This window comes from Lissotriton vulgaris, chromosome 1_1 (genome assembly GCF_964263255.1).
Source record: "Lissotriton vulgaris chromosome 1_1, aLisVul1.2, whole genome shotgun sequence".
Classification (NCBI taxonomy): domain Eukaryota; kingdom Metazoa; phylum Chordata; class Amphibia; order Caudata; family Salamandridae; genus Lissotriton; species Lissotriton vulgaris.
Genome location: NC_141685.1, coordinates 1,371,453,605 through 1,371,466,104, shown reverse-complemented (window position 1 = coordinate 1,371,466,104; position 12,500 = coordinate 1,371,453,605). Strand labels below are relative to the sequence as shown.

Genomic DNA, 12,500 nt, shown 5'->3' with positions numbered 1-12,500 from the left:
ACTGTTCCTTTACGTGCTCTATTTAGGCGCCATTAATCTCATTTGAGCTCCTTGTACCTGCTGCTGTTTTCTCCACACCTCATACTGTCTTTTCCCTCTTTCTCTCTTTCTCTGCGGTTGGTGGCTACTTTCCAAAGCGTCTGATGCCCCAATGTTCCTTCGTCTTGTTGTCAGACGTGAATTTGAAAAGCAACAAAATTAACAAGCCTTTACCACTCACACATGGCAGAAGTTTATACTTTAATTCAATGAGCTAAGAAAAGTGTGTTGTGGGGCCCCTGTGAGAAGGTGGCCTGATATGCAGTGCTCACTATTCTAGTGAACACTATGTATCAGTCCAGCAACCCTTATTGATGATTGGTTGTAAGACAACCTTATAGACCAGCTATCCTAGTAGCGTGGATACGAGCAGTCTAAGGCTAAAGACTCGAGAGGGCGTGTTAAGCCAGCTATTATACCACACATATACCCCTTGAACACTAAGTGAAAGGACACCACACAAGTGTTATGAAAATAAACAGTTATTTATTAAGAATCACAACAGCCCTGTACTCTTTATGAGGACAGGGTACTAAGCACAAACCAAAACTCTTACAAAAATACTTAAGTTAGCACAGTATATACAAATGCCCGAGGGGCACGGAAAACCATATACTTGAAAAGTGGAATGCGAAATTACTAGCAGGTAAGTACAGTACTAATAGGCTTTGGAATCGCTAGGACTTGACTATAGAATCGTTAGATTACTTCTGGGAGACCCAGGGGACTCGGGTGCAGTGTGTGCACTCTCACGCGAGATGAGGGACAAAGTCTATGGTAGCTAGAAATTGCAAAGTTAGTGTTCTCGGGCGAACCCGACCTGGTAGGGAGAAAACAAAAGTAGATTCTGACCCTTGGATAGTGAGGCTATGCTGGGGCACCGAAATGCCGAAGTTACCTAGCCCTGGGGCTGCAGCTGCATAGGACTCAAAAGACGTCGGGAATCCTCGTTGACGGACCAGGAGCCTGGAAGAAAGAAGTTGCTGGCAGGCGACCAGTGAAGAAAGTTCGGTGGATCCAAGCCTGGATCGATGGAAGATGACACCTGAAAGCAGAGGGGACCAAGTTCGAGACTACTAGCCAGTAGTCAGTGGGCACCAGGAGGGCACCAGGAGGGCACCGGATGGTAGCCACCTCGATTAGGTGAGTGGGTGACGCTGTGCTCGAAGATCTCACGGACCAGGAGGCGTTGTCAGCGACCAGGAAGGAGGATCGAGCTGTCCCACGAAGATAGAAGCTGTCGGCGTCGCTGGACCCAGGATTGGGCAACAAAGCCTTGGCAAATTCAAGCCCACGCGGTGGACCTAAAATGGCATCTGGAGTGGACCAGGAGGGTCCGGGGTGCCTCTCTTCAAGAAGGAAGCAAGGGCCAGTCTGGAGCAACCAGACCAGCAGCAGTGATGTCGTCGGGCGTCGTTCAGAAGGCCACAAGCCAGCCGGCTAGTAGCCAAACAACGCGGTGCACAGCAAACAGCAGAAGGGCCCCACGCAGATCGTGGAGATGCAGGGAGGCTGACCTTGGGTGCTGGAGCTGCGCAGGGTCGGGGCTTCTCGGACCCCAAAGCACTCACCAGTGGAGGACACGGTGGGCTTGTTGTAAAGATGTCGTGCAGTCTTGGCGATCGTCGGTCCCTCGAGGTCTCGTCGCACTCACGGTTCTCAGCTTTGCTCTAGAAGTGAGTAGAGGTCAGAGGTGCCAGGGAAGCCGGGTCTCGTCGAGCTGGGTCATCGGATTTGTGATGAAGGACTTGCAGCAGACCGCAGTGCTCTTTAGGATGGTACCTGCGGATGCAGGGTGACTACTCCTTAGCCACAAGGGAGAATCTTGATGAAGAAATCTTGAAGTCCTTTCGCAGAAAGTCGTGTCTTGATTCCAAAGATGATCTAATTTGAACAGGGGGCCCGCTCCCATCTTTATACTAGAAAAGGGGGCTGACCCGGTGACTAGGTCCTGCCTATGGGTGGGACTAGGAGGGGGGTGGTTACACCCCTCTCCCCTGCCGGACTTCCCCAGGCCAGGGGCTGGTGTGCCCCTGGAACTGGTTCTGACTGGCCTATGCGTAGTGAGCACCGGGGTGCCACTCAGCAGTCACCTTCCTGAAAAGCCCTGCCTACCCAGGATACACAAAACCCTGTCTGGGATGGTGCTAGCACCGCCCCGGACAGGAAACCCTTTGTCCAAGCCTCCCTCGCTGGAAGGACTCCCAGCAGCAGGAGGTCAGACTCGTGTCTGTGGTGGCAGCATCCATTTTGTGGAGCTGAGGCTTTAGTTAACTTTAACCGGGGTTCACAGTTACATACATGTTGTGTCCCTCTAGAAGGGTGGAATGCTAACCCCGTCGCCAGAATTGGCGAGGGGTTAGTATTCCAATTCGTATGACACCTTACTCGACATGTTTTGATAAAGCAATACCAAAGTTGGCATTTAACCGCGAGGATTATAATGCACTTAAGAGTATATGGTATGCGATATCATGGAACAGCTATTAGGACTTGGTTCCGCAAGCTGCAGACGGGCTCAGCTCATGCCAGAGCACCATCTCACACGATTCCAAGCACTCTGCCTTCAGGATTGTCAAGGCCTGCCATAGGAGTGACTGATAGGAATCTGTGTGTCCATTTTAGGGTTAGGTATAGGTATACTACACCTACAGCAAAGGGTGATTACACGACTTTGCCCCAGCTGTCATGCAGCCAGTTGTGTCAAATTTAGGAGGCCAGCCAGGGGTGGCATAATACATGCTGCAGCCCCTGGCAGCCCTGGGTACACCTATGCCCTGAGTTACAGGGTCTGATAAGGTGGCCCAGTACCAATTGGAAATGTACCTAGGGTACATGGAATCCATTTTAAAGAGAGAGCAGTAGGCCTGGGGTCCCGATTGGCAGGGTCCCAGGTCGACTATGTCCAAAACCAGCTAAAACACAGGGCAAAAAGTTGGGGGCAACCATAGTCAGGGTATACCTTCCTACACAACCCCCCCCCAAACGAAAGGAGATAAGGCTATCCTTGTCCAGGTAAGCCTCTATTACCTAAGTGGCCATATAAGGAAGGACCAGCTCTGGCTTGGTTTCCCCCTGTGTCATGGTCCACTAGGCAACCCCTCACCCTAAGTGTATCTGAGGGTCTCCACCATAGGGAATCTCTGCCTTTGGTGTGTCTTGGGAAAGAAGAAGGCTGATGCTGGGATGGAGTACTGAAGTGAGGCTCCTCTACCTTTGGGCTCAACTTCCTCCAATCACAAATCATCATGTGTGCCTTTCTTTCTTTAGCTGAGATACACTGAGCTCTCAGGGTCAGCCTCTGGCTACCTAAAGCTGGAGGCTGAGTCCCTCTGTTTGGCTTACTGGAGGGACAGGTCAGGTCTGGGGTTTTTAGGCCCCATGTTTGGCTGTGCCCAACAGTGTCCAGCTGTGGGAGTTCCCTAACTACTTTTAAGGGGGATCCCTCAGGAGTCTGTTCTATTTTCACTTGGCTAGGTTTACCAGCTTCAGTGATCCTAATCTGCTAATTAAGGGGTTCTTTTGGACAGGGGGCCCTTTGGGGTCCACCACTGGCCTCCCTGATCTCTTCAGCCCTGGGCTGACTGAGGCAGGGTAGAGAGGGGCAGGTTACCTGCTCCAGACTGGGTCCCACCTGGGAAGGGTCCACTGCCATCAGAGGCTCTGCCAGGCTAGGCCTGACCACCTCTGGGGCAGTTCCTTCAACAGGGGTAGAGTCAGTTCCCTGAGGAGGCTGGCTCTCACCTAGTGTCTGGGAGGGGGAAGACTCTTCTTCCTCCTCAATGCTCTCTGTTTGAGTGGAGTGATCCATTGTTTCAGGCTTCACAACCTCACTATCTGTTTGAGTGGAGGCTGAGACCATTTCAACCTTGCCAACCTTTTCAGGAGGGCACTCAGTTTGTGTTTGGGCTGTGACTGTCACAGTCCTCCTATCCTGCTCTGGAAAGTCTGTCTGAGCCTGGGCAGTGGCTACCCCTGCCCTTCCAACCTTTTCAGGGAGGAATGGTGCTTGGACTGGGGCTGTAGCTATTACTGCCCCACTAACCTGTCTGGATAGGCCTATCATTCTGGAGTGAGTTTCTTGTTCCACCTCAGCCCATGCTGAGAGTTCCAGGTCATTCCCCAGTAAGCAATCTACAGGTAGGTTATCTGTCACTGCCACTCTCATGGGCCCTGTGACATTACCCCAGCTGAGCTTGACTACTGCCATGGGATGCCTTCTCTTCACTCCATGAATGTCTGTCACCTGATAAGTAAAACCAGGGGTCAGTTGAGCAGAGGGGACCAGATGGTCACTCACCATGGTGAGGCTGGCCCCTGTGTCTCTGAATGCCTCAACTTTCTGACCATTCAATAAAACTTCTTGTCTATACTTTCCCAAAATGTGGGGTCCAGTAGTGAAGTTGGCAAACCCCATGCCAGTCTCACAGACAAGAGTGTGGTCAGGGAACCTGGCTAGGCCATAGTCCTCCTGATTGCCCAAAGTAATGCCCACCACATTCTTGGGGGCACTCCCACCACCTGGGGGATTACCACTAGTGGTAACAGGAGGTTTAGGAGTATTACCTGGGGGTATATTTCCCTTATTACCATTTTTAGGGCAACTGGCATCACTTTTGTAATTACCCACCTGTTTACAGGTATGGCAATAAGGTTTCTTCTGTTCTGAAGGAGTGTTCTGGGACCCACCACCCTTGTTGGAGTTTTGGGGCCCTTGGGAAGTCTTCTCTGTGGATTTATCCCCACCCTTCTCTTGAGGCTTGGTTGATTCCTTTTTCTGGTCACCACCCTGGTTTTTAGGCCTAACCCTGGTTCTGACCCATTTGTCTGCCCTCTTACCCAATTCCTGTGGAGAGGTCAACTCAGAGTCTACCAGGTGCTGATGTAATAACTGGTTCTGACAATTATTTAAGATTTGCTCCCTCATAATTAGATTATACAATCCTTTAAAATCAGTAACCTTACTACCCAGTAGCCAGCCTTCAAAAGCCTTAGTGGCACAATCAACAAAGTCAGTCCAATCTTGAGACTGAGTTTTCTGGGTGTCTCTGAACAGCATCCTGTATTGTTCAGTGGTTAAACCAAACCCATCAACCAGTGTATTCTTCAAGATTTTGTAATTGTTAGCATCCTCCACCCTTGTGGTGAGGAGCTTATCTCTACCTTTACCATCAAAGGAGAGCCACAAGATAGCTGCCCACTGACTTTGGGGAACACCCTGCACAGTGCAGGCTCTCTCCAAAGCAGTAATCCATTTGTGGATGTCATCCCCTTCTTTAAAGGGGGGCACTATCTTATTCAGGTGCTTTGTATCAAAACTCCTTTCCCTATTGCTAGGTTTATTGCTGCCACCAGTGGGCTGTAGCCCACATAATTCTTGCTCTCTAGCAAGGGCAAGTCTCTCTTTGGCCAGGGCAAGTTCTTCCCTTTCAATCCTCAGTTTGATTGCCCTTTCTTCAGCTTCATACACTCTCCTCTTAGGGGAAGACATCCCTCTGTGAGAAGAGTTGAGAGAGCCATTGGTTTGAAAGGATCTGTTAGAGCCTCTTGATAGAGACCTAACTCGTCCATTCCCAATGTTAAGCTGACCTGAGAGAGGGCCCAGGGGTCCCCTAGTACCAAGCTCATGTCTGCTTAAGTTGGACCTGGTTAGTCTACTGACTTCTACCTGTCCCTTATCTGCCTCATCCCCTGACAACTGGTCCTCATCCTCATCCTCAGCATCATCTGCTTCCTGGAGGGGATGTTCCTGGCTATCAAAGGGTCCCTGTAAGGAGGGCAAACTTCCTTCTGGATTAGAAGGGTCTGGGTTACCAGCCCTACTGGCATCATAAGCCTCTAAGAGACCAATCAGAAAGGAAGTGGTGGGGTTAGACCCCTGTTTTAGTTTCCTGAGAGTACACACTTGTCTCATCTCATGGAAGCTAAGAGCAGCATATTTTGAAGTAAGGACCTGTGGAGGGTCCACTGACACAAGGGGATACTCAGAGTTTCCTCCTTTGTCTGACATGCTGATTCTAGTGTGGTGTAAGTGATGCACCTACCTACACTATGTGTTTGCCTACTGATCCCTTGCTAAGAGTTGCAGCCAAGGTGTGCTAAGCCTTGAGGAGCTACAACAGCTGGTTCAGTAGAACTCAGAGTATTCTAAGCTTAGTTATATGTACTAACAGTACTTATGTGATCTTTCAACAAGATATTCTTAGGATACGTGTGGCAAAACAACAGCAAGCTCAAATCCCACCGCTGCCACCAATGTGAGAAGGTGGCCTGATATGCAGTGCTCACTATTCTAGTGAACACTATGTATCAGTCCAGCAACCCTTATTGATGATTGGTTGTAAGTCAACCTTATAGACCAGCTATCCTAGTAGCGTGGATACGAGCAGTCTAAGGCTAAAGACTCGAGAGGGCGTGTTAAGCCAGCTGTTATACCACACATATACCCCTTGAACACCAAGTGAAAGGACACCACACAAGTGTTATGAAAATAAACAGTTATTTATTAAGAATCACAACAGCCCTGTACTCTTTATGAGGACAGGGTACTAAGCACAAACCAAAACTCTTACAAAAATACTTAAGTTAGCACAGTATATACAAATGCCCGAGGGGCACGGAAAACCATATACTTGAAAAGTGGAATGCGAAATTACTAGCAGGTAAGTACAGTACTAATAGGCTTTGGAATCGCTAGGACTTGACTATAGAATCGTTAGATTACTTCTGGGAGACCCAGGGGACTCGGGTGCAGTGTGTGCACTCTCACGCGAGATGCGGGACAAAGTCTATGGTAGCTAGAAATTGCAAAGTTAGTGTTCTCGGGCGAACCCGACCTGGTAGGGAGAAAACGAAAGTAGATTCTGACCCTTGGATAGTGAGGCTATGCTGGGGCACCGAAATGCCGAAGTTACCTAGCCCAGGGGCTGCAGCTGCATAGGACTCAAAAGACGTCGGGAATCCTCGTTGACGGACCAGGAGCCTGGAAGAAAGAAGTTGCTGGCAGGCGACCAGTGAAGAAAGTTCGGTGGATCCAAGCCTGGATCGATGGAAGATGACACCTGAAAGCAGAGGGGACCAAGTTCGAGACTACTAGCCAGTAGTCAGTGGGCACCAGGAGGGCACCGGATGGTAGCCACCTCGATTAGGTGAGTGGGTGACGCTGTGCTCGAAGATCTCACGGACCAGGAGGCGTTGTCGGCGACCAGGAAGGAGGATCGAGCTGTCCCACGAAGATAGAAGCTGTCGGCGTAGCTGGACCCAGGATTGGGCAACAAAGCCTTGGCAAATTCAAGCCCACGCGGTGGACCTAAAATGGCGTCTGGAGTGGACCAGGAGGGTCCGGGGTGCCTCTTTTCAAGAAGGAAGCAAGGGCCAGTCTGGAGCAACCAGACCAGCAGCAGTGATGTCGTCGGGCGTCGTTCAGAAGGCCACAAGCCAGCCGGCTAGTAGCCAAACAACGCGGTGCACAGCAAACAGCAGAAGGGCCCCACGCAGATCGTGGAGATGCAGGGAGGCTGACCTTGGGTGCTGGAGCTGCGCAGGGTCGGGGCTTCTCGGACCCCAAAGCACTCACCAGTGGAGGACACGGTGGGCTTGTTGTAAAGATGTCGTGCAGTCTTGGCGATCGTCGGTCCCTCGAGGTCTCGTCGCACTCACGGTTCTCAGCTTTGCTGTAGAGGTGAGTAGAGGTCAGAGGTGCCAGGGAAGCCGGGTCTCGTCGAGCTGGGTCGTCGGATTCGTGATGAAGGACTTGCAGCAGACCGCAGTGCTCTTTAGGATGGTGCCTGCGGATGCAGGGTGACTACTCCTTAGCCACAAGGGAGAATCTTGATGAAGAAATCTTGAAGTCCTTTCGCAGAAAGTCGTGTCTTGATTCCAAAGATGATCTAATTTGAACAGGGGGCCCGCTCCCATCTTTATACTAGAAAAGGGGGCTGACCCGGTGACTAGGTCCTGCCTATGGGTGGGACTAGGAGGGGGGTGGTTACACCCCTCTCCCCTGCCGGACTTCCCCAGGCCAGGGGCTGGTGTGCCCCTGGAACTGGTTCTGACTGGCCTATGCGTAGTGAGCACCGGGGTGCCACTCAGCAGTCACCTTCCTGAAAAGCCCTGCCTACCCAGGATACACAAAACCCTGTCTGGGATGGTGCTAGCACCGCCCCGGACAGGAAACCCTTTGTCCAAGCCTCCCTCGCTGGAAGGACTCCCAGCAGCAGGAGGTCAGACTCGTGTCTGTGGTGGCAGCATCCATTTTGTGGAGCTGAGGCTTTAGTTAACTTTAACCGGGGTTCACAGTTACATACATGTCGTGTCCCTCTAGAAGGGTGGAATGCTAACCCCGTCGCCAGAATTGGCGAGGGGTTAGTATTCCAATTCGTATGACACCTTACTCGACATGTTTTGATAAAGCAATACCAAAGTTGGCATTTAACCGCGAGGATTATAATGCACTTAAGAGTATATGGTATGCGATATCATGGAACAGCTATTAGGACTTGGTTCCGCAAGCTGCAGACGGGCTCAGCTCATGCCAGAGCACCATCTCACACGATTCCAAGCACTCTGCCTTCAGGATTGTCAAGGCCTGCCATAGGAGTGACTGATAGGAATCTGTGTGTCCATTTTAGGGTTAGGTATAGGTATACTACACCTACAGCAAAGGGTGATTACACGACTTTGCCCCAGCTGTCATGCAGCCAGTTGTGTCAAATTTAGGAGGCCAGCCAGGGGTGGCATAATACATGCTGCAGCCCCTGGCAGCCCTGGGTACACCTATGCCCTGAGTTACAGGGTCTGATAAGGTGGCCCAGTACCAATTGGAAATGTACCTAGGGTACATGGAATCCATTTTAAAGAGAGAGCAGTAGGCCTGGGGTCCCGATTGGCAGGGTCCCAGGTCGACTATGTCCAAAACCAGCTAAAACACAGGGCAAAAAGTTGGGGGCAACCATAGTCAGGATGTACCTTCCTACAGCCCCTACGAGCCATGGTGCTTGCTTCATCATAATTAGGCATGCAGTCATTAGCCACAGCTCTGATTATGGGTCACTGAGGTCAGTTTCAATAATTCCTCAAAAACCTAACCATGCAGTCCCCCCTAACTGTGTAGTTATCTTGCTTTACTGCTGTTTGTGTGATTAGCTGGGAGGAGCTCACGGCAGCATCCTCCCAAGAAAAGTGTAGATGGACCGTTCCTTAACTCTTTCTTGCTTCACATACAGATGGCTTGAGGAGGTACAGGGGAGATGCAGGTCTAATAAACAGAATAGAATATCTGCGCCAGGTGTGTTTCTCTGCATTGGTGTCCCATCACAGGCCCACCAGTGTATGTGTGATCTTTGACTCCTGCCAGTTCACAAGCAGGCGGCCAGGAAACGGTTTCAGCCTATCAACCACTGAGGAGATAAAGCCTTTGTATAAGGAATGAGGAAGCAATGAACACATTCAGCCTATCACAGGAGTAGCCCTGAGTGTTCCGAATTATAATTTCTTCATGTCACTGTACGTTATTGAGCCCAAGTAGCTCGCCGTGATCGTATAGTGGTTAGTACTCTGCGTTGTGGCCGCAGCAACCTCGGTTCGAATCCGAGTCACGGCATTGTGGTTGGCAATGTCACGGCAGTTGGGTTTTTCCTTTACAGAATTCCCAAATGTACCAGTTGTTTTTGTAAAATGTCTATTAAAAACAGATCCTTTTCAATATTTAAACGATCTAACAACAAATTATTTAAACACACATGATTATAAGATGTAGGTATACTGTACTTACTGACATAAATTATCGTTCTTGAACATATTTGCGGTAAGGGGAGCGGAGCTCTCCCCCAGGCCAATCAGAATGCAGATGAATGCAGTTGCAGTTGAGTGACCTGTGTTGTGGCTGTCTACAGGGAATGCACATATGTAGCTGTCTCGCAGCCCAATCCAGACGTCAATCGAAGACAGGTTTCAATGCAAATAGAGCAGTAAGTGCAGAGAAATGCTCACTCTCTAAAAATGGCATTTATACAATAGTAAGATTAAATCCAACCTCACCAGTAGATAGGATTTATCAATAAATAAATAAAGCTTCTCCTCTCTGATATGGAATTACCCCCCAAAAAGTATAAGGGATTACCCAATGCTAACCTATGAGAGGGGCAGACCTCACAGTAGTGAAAAATGTAATAGACTGTTTGATACTACTAGGACATACAAACTACCACAGTACATGTCTTACCTTTTACTTACATAGCATGATGCCCCTAGGACTACCTAGGGCCTACCTTAGGGGTTACTGATATGTAATAAAATTGGAGTTTAAGGCTTGGCAAGTAGTTTTAAATGCCAAGTCGAAGTGGCAGTACACTGCAGCACAGGCACTGCAGTAGCAGGCTTGAGACAGGTTTGAAATGCTATTTCTTTGGGCGGCACAATCAGTCCCTGGGTATATGGTATACCACTTTACAAGGGGCTTTCAAGTAAATTAAATCTGTCAGTCAGGTATACTCCAATTATACACATGATTAGGGAAGAAGCACGTGCACTTCAGCACTGATTAGTAGCGATAAAGTGATCAGAGTCCTAAGGCCAACAAAAAGATACAGCAAAATGCGGAGGTGAAAAGCAATAAGGTGGGGTTGGGACCACCTTAAGAATGCAAGGTCTAACAAAAACGAACTAAGGATAACATGAGTAAAACATCAGGTTTCTCTACAGCATTTGGTGAGACAAGTGGGCCTTCTTTTATCTTCCATAAATGCAATCCTTCCCGGACCCCTTTATTATATAGCTCTTCAAGGAAAAAATATAAAGCACTTACAAAGGAGCCTCAAATACTCAAAGATGGTAGACTTCTTTAATATGGGACATATACTAAAAGCAGCACGAAAACAGAGTGCAATAGGGTCCAAAAAACTTGAGTGACCCATGAGAGTATGCATGCAAGCCTATGGTATTCCAAACTAGAGATATACGCATGCAATTTTTGTTTTTAGGAGAGAATGTGCCTGCTGAAAAAAACCTTAGTTTTTAAAAAGTGCATTGCAGAATATCAGGAATTTGCTGTGGGACACCTTGAAAACTTGCATACAGATTATGTGCACACACCTTGCAGTCAGTTGTTGTGGCCGAGTGGTTAAGGCGATGGACTAGAAATCCATTGGGGTCTCCCCGCGCAGGTTCGAATCCTGCCGACAACGAGAATCTTTTTAACATCGGCTACAATTTCAGAAGTTAACCTTTAGTATTTCTTCCATGTCAGTTTTATAAATAGGTGGCTTATTTTGGTGTCACTATTGCCATATCACATATTTATTATCGCTCCCCCTTTCATATCTTTGCTATAACTCTCGTCCTTCATTAGCGCTGGTGCAAACGCTTCAAATTATTATACCCTGGCTCTCTCGGTCATACCTGTGCATGCACTTGAAACTTACTTTACCAATAAAAGAAGCAAATAGAGAAATAAAATAAAAGTGCTAGCTGGATTAGGCAAAGACACTTCATAAAACTGCATTTTCTTTTCTATTCTCCCCCGTGTTACAAGCTTAACTGCTCCCTGTGTAATTTCTCTTAACCTGCTGTTCCTGGAAGAGAATTTCATCTACAAGCTCTTTCTGTGTTTTTTCCTAGTCTTTTCTTTCCCTTTTCTTCGATTTGTAACTGTTCCTTTACGTGCTCTATTTAGGCGCCATTAATCTCATTTGAGCTCCTTGTACCTGCTGCTGTTTTCTCCACACCTCATACTGTCTTTTCCCTCTTTCTCTCTTTCTCTGCGGTTGGTGGCTACTTTCCAAAGCGTCTGATGCCCCAATGTTCCTTCGTCTTGTTGTCAGACGTGAATTTGAAAAGCAACAAAATTAACAAGCCTTTACCACTCACACATGGCAGAAGTTTATACTTTAATTCAATGAGCTAAGAAAAGTGTGTTGTGGGGCCCCTACGAGCTATGGTGCTTGCTTCATCATAATTAGGCATGCAGTCATTAGCCACAGCTCTGATTATGGGTCACTGAGGTCAGTTTCAATAATTCCTCAAAAACCTAACCATGCAGTCCCCCCTAACTGTGTAGTTATCTTGCTTTACTGCTGTTTGTGTGATTAGCTGGGAGGAGCTCACAGCATCATCCTCCCAATAAAAGTGTAGATGGACCGTTCCTTAACTCTTTCTTGCTTCACATACAGATGGCTTGAGGAGGTACAGGGGAGATGCAGGTCTAATAAACAGAATAGAATATCTGCGCCAGGTGTGTTTCTCTGCATTGGTGTCCCATCACAGGCCCACCAGTGTATGTGTGATCTTTGACTCCTGCCAGTTCACAAGCAGGCGGCCAGGAAACGGTTTCAGCCTATCAACCACTGAGGAGATAAAACCTTTGTATAAGGAATGAGGAAGCAATGAACACATTCAGCCTATCACAGGAGTAGCCCTGAGTGTTCCGAATTATAATTTCTTCATGTCACTGTAGGTTATTGAGC

General features: G+C 48.5%; 2 non-coding genes across 2 annotated transcripts; both read left to right on the top strand.

Moving 5' to 3' along the window:
- The first annotated feature begins 9,568 nt into the window (after nt 1-9,568).
- Nucleotides 9,569-9,640, top strand: TRNAH-GUG (transfer RNA histidin (anticodon GUG)). Its single transcript has one exon. It is a non-coding gene; the product is annotated as a tRNA-His (tRNA).
- A 1,500-nt stretch (nt 9,641-11,140) lies between these two features.
- Nucleotides 11,141-11,222, top strand: TRNAS-AGA (transfer RNA serine (anticodon AGA)). The gene has a single exon. It is a non-coding gene; the product is annotated as a tRNA-Ser (tRNA).
- The last annotated feature ends 1,278 nt before the right edge of the window (nt 11,223-12,500 follow it).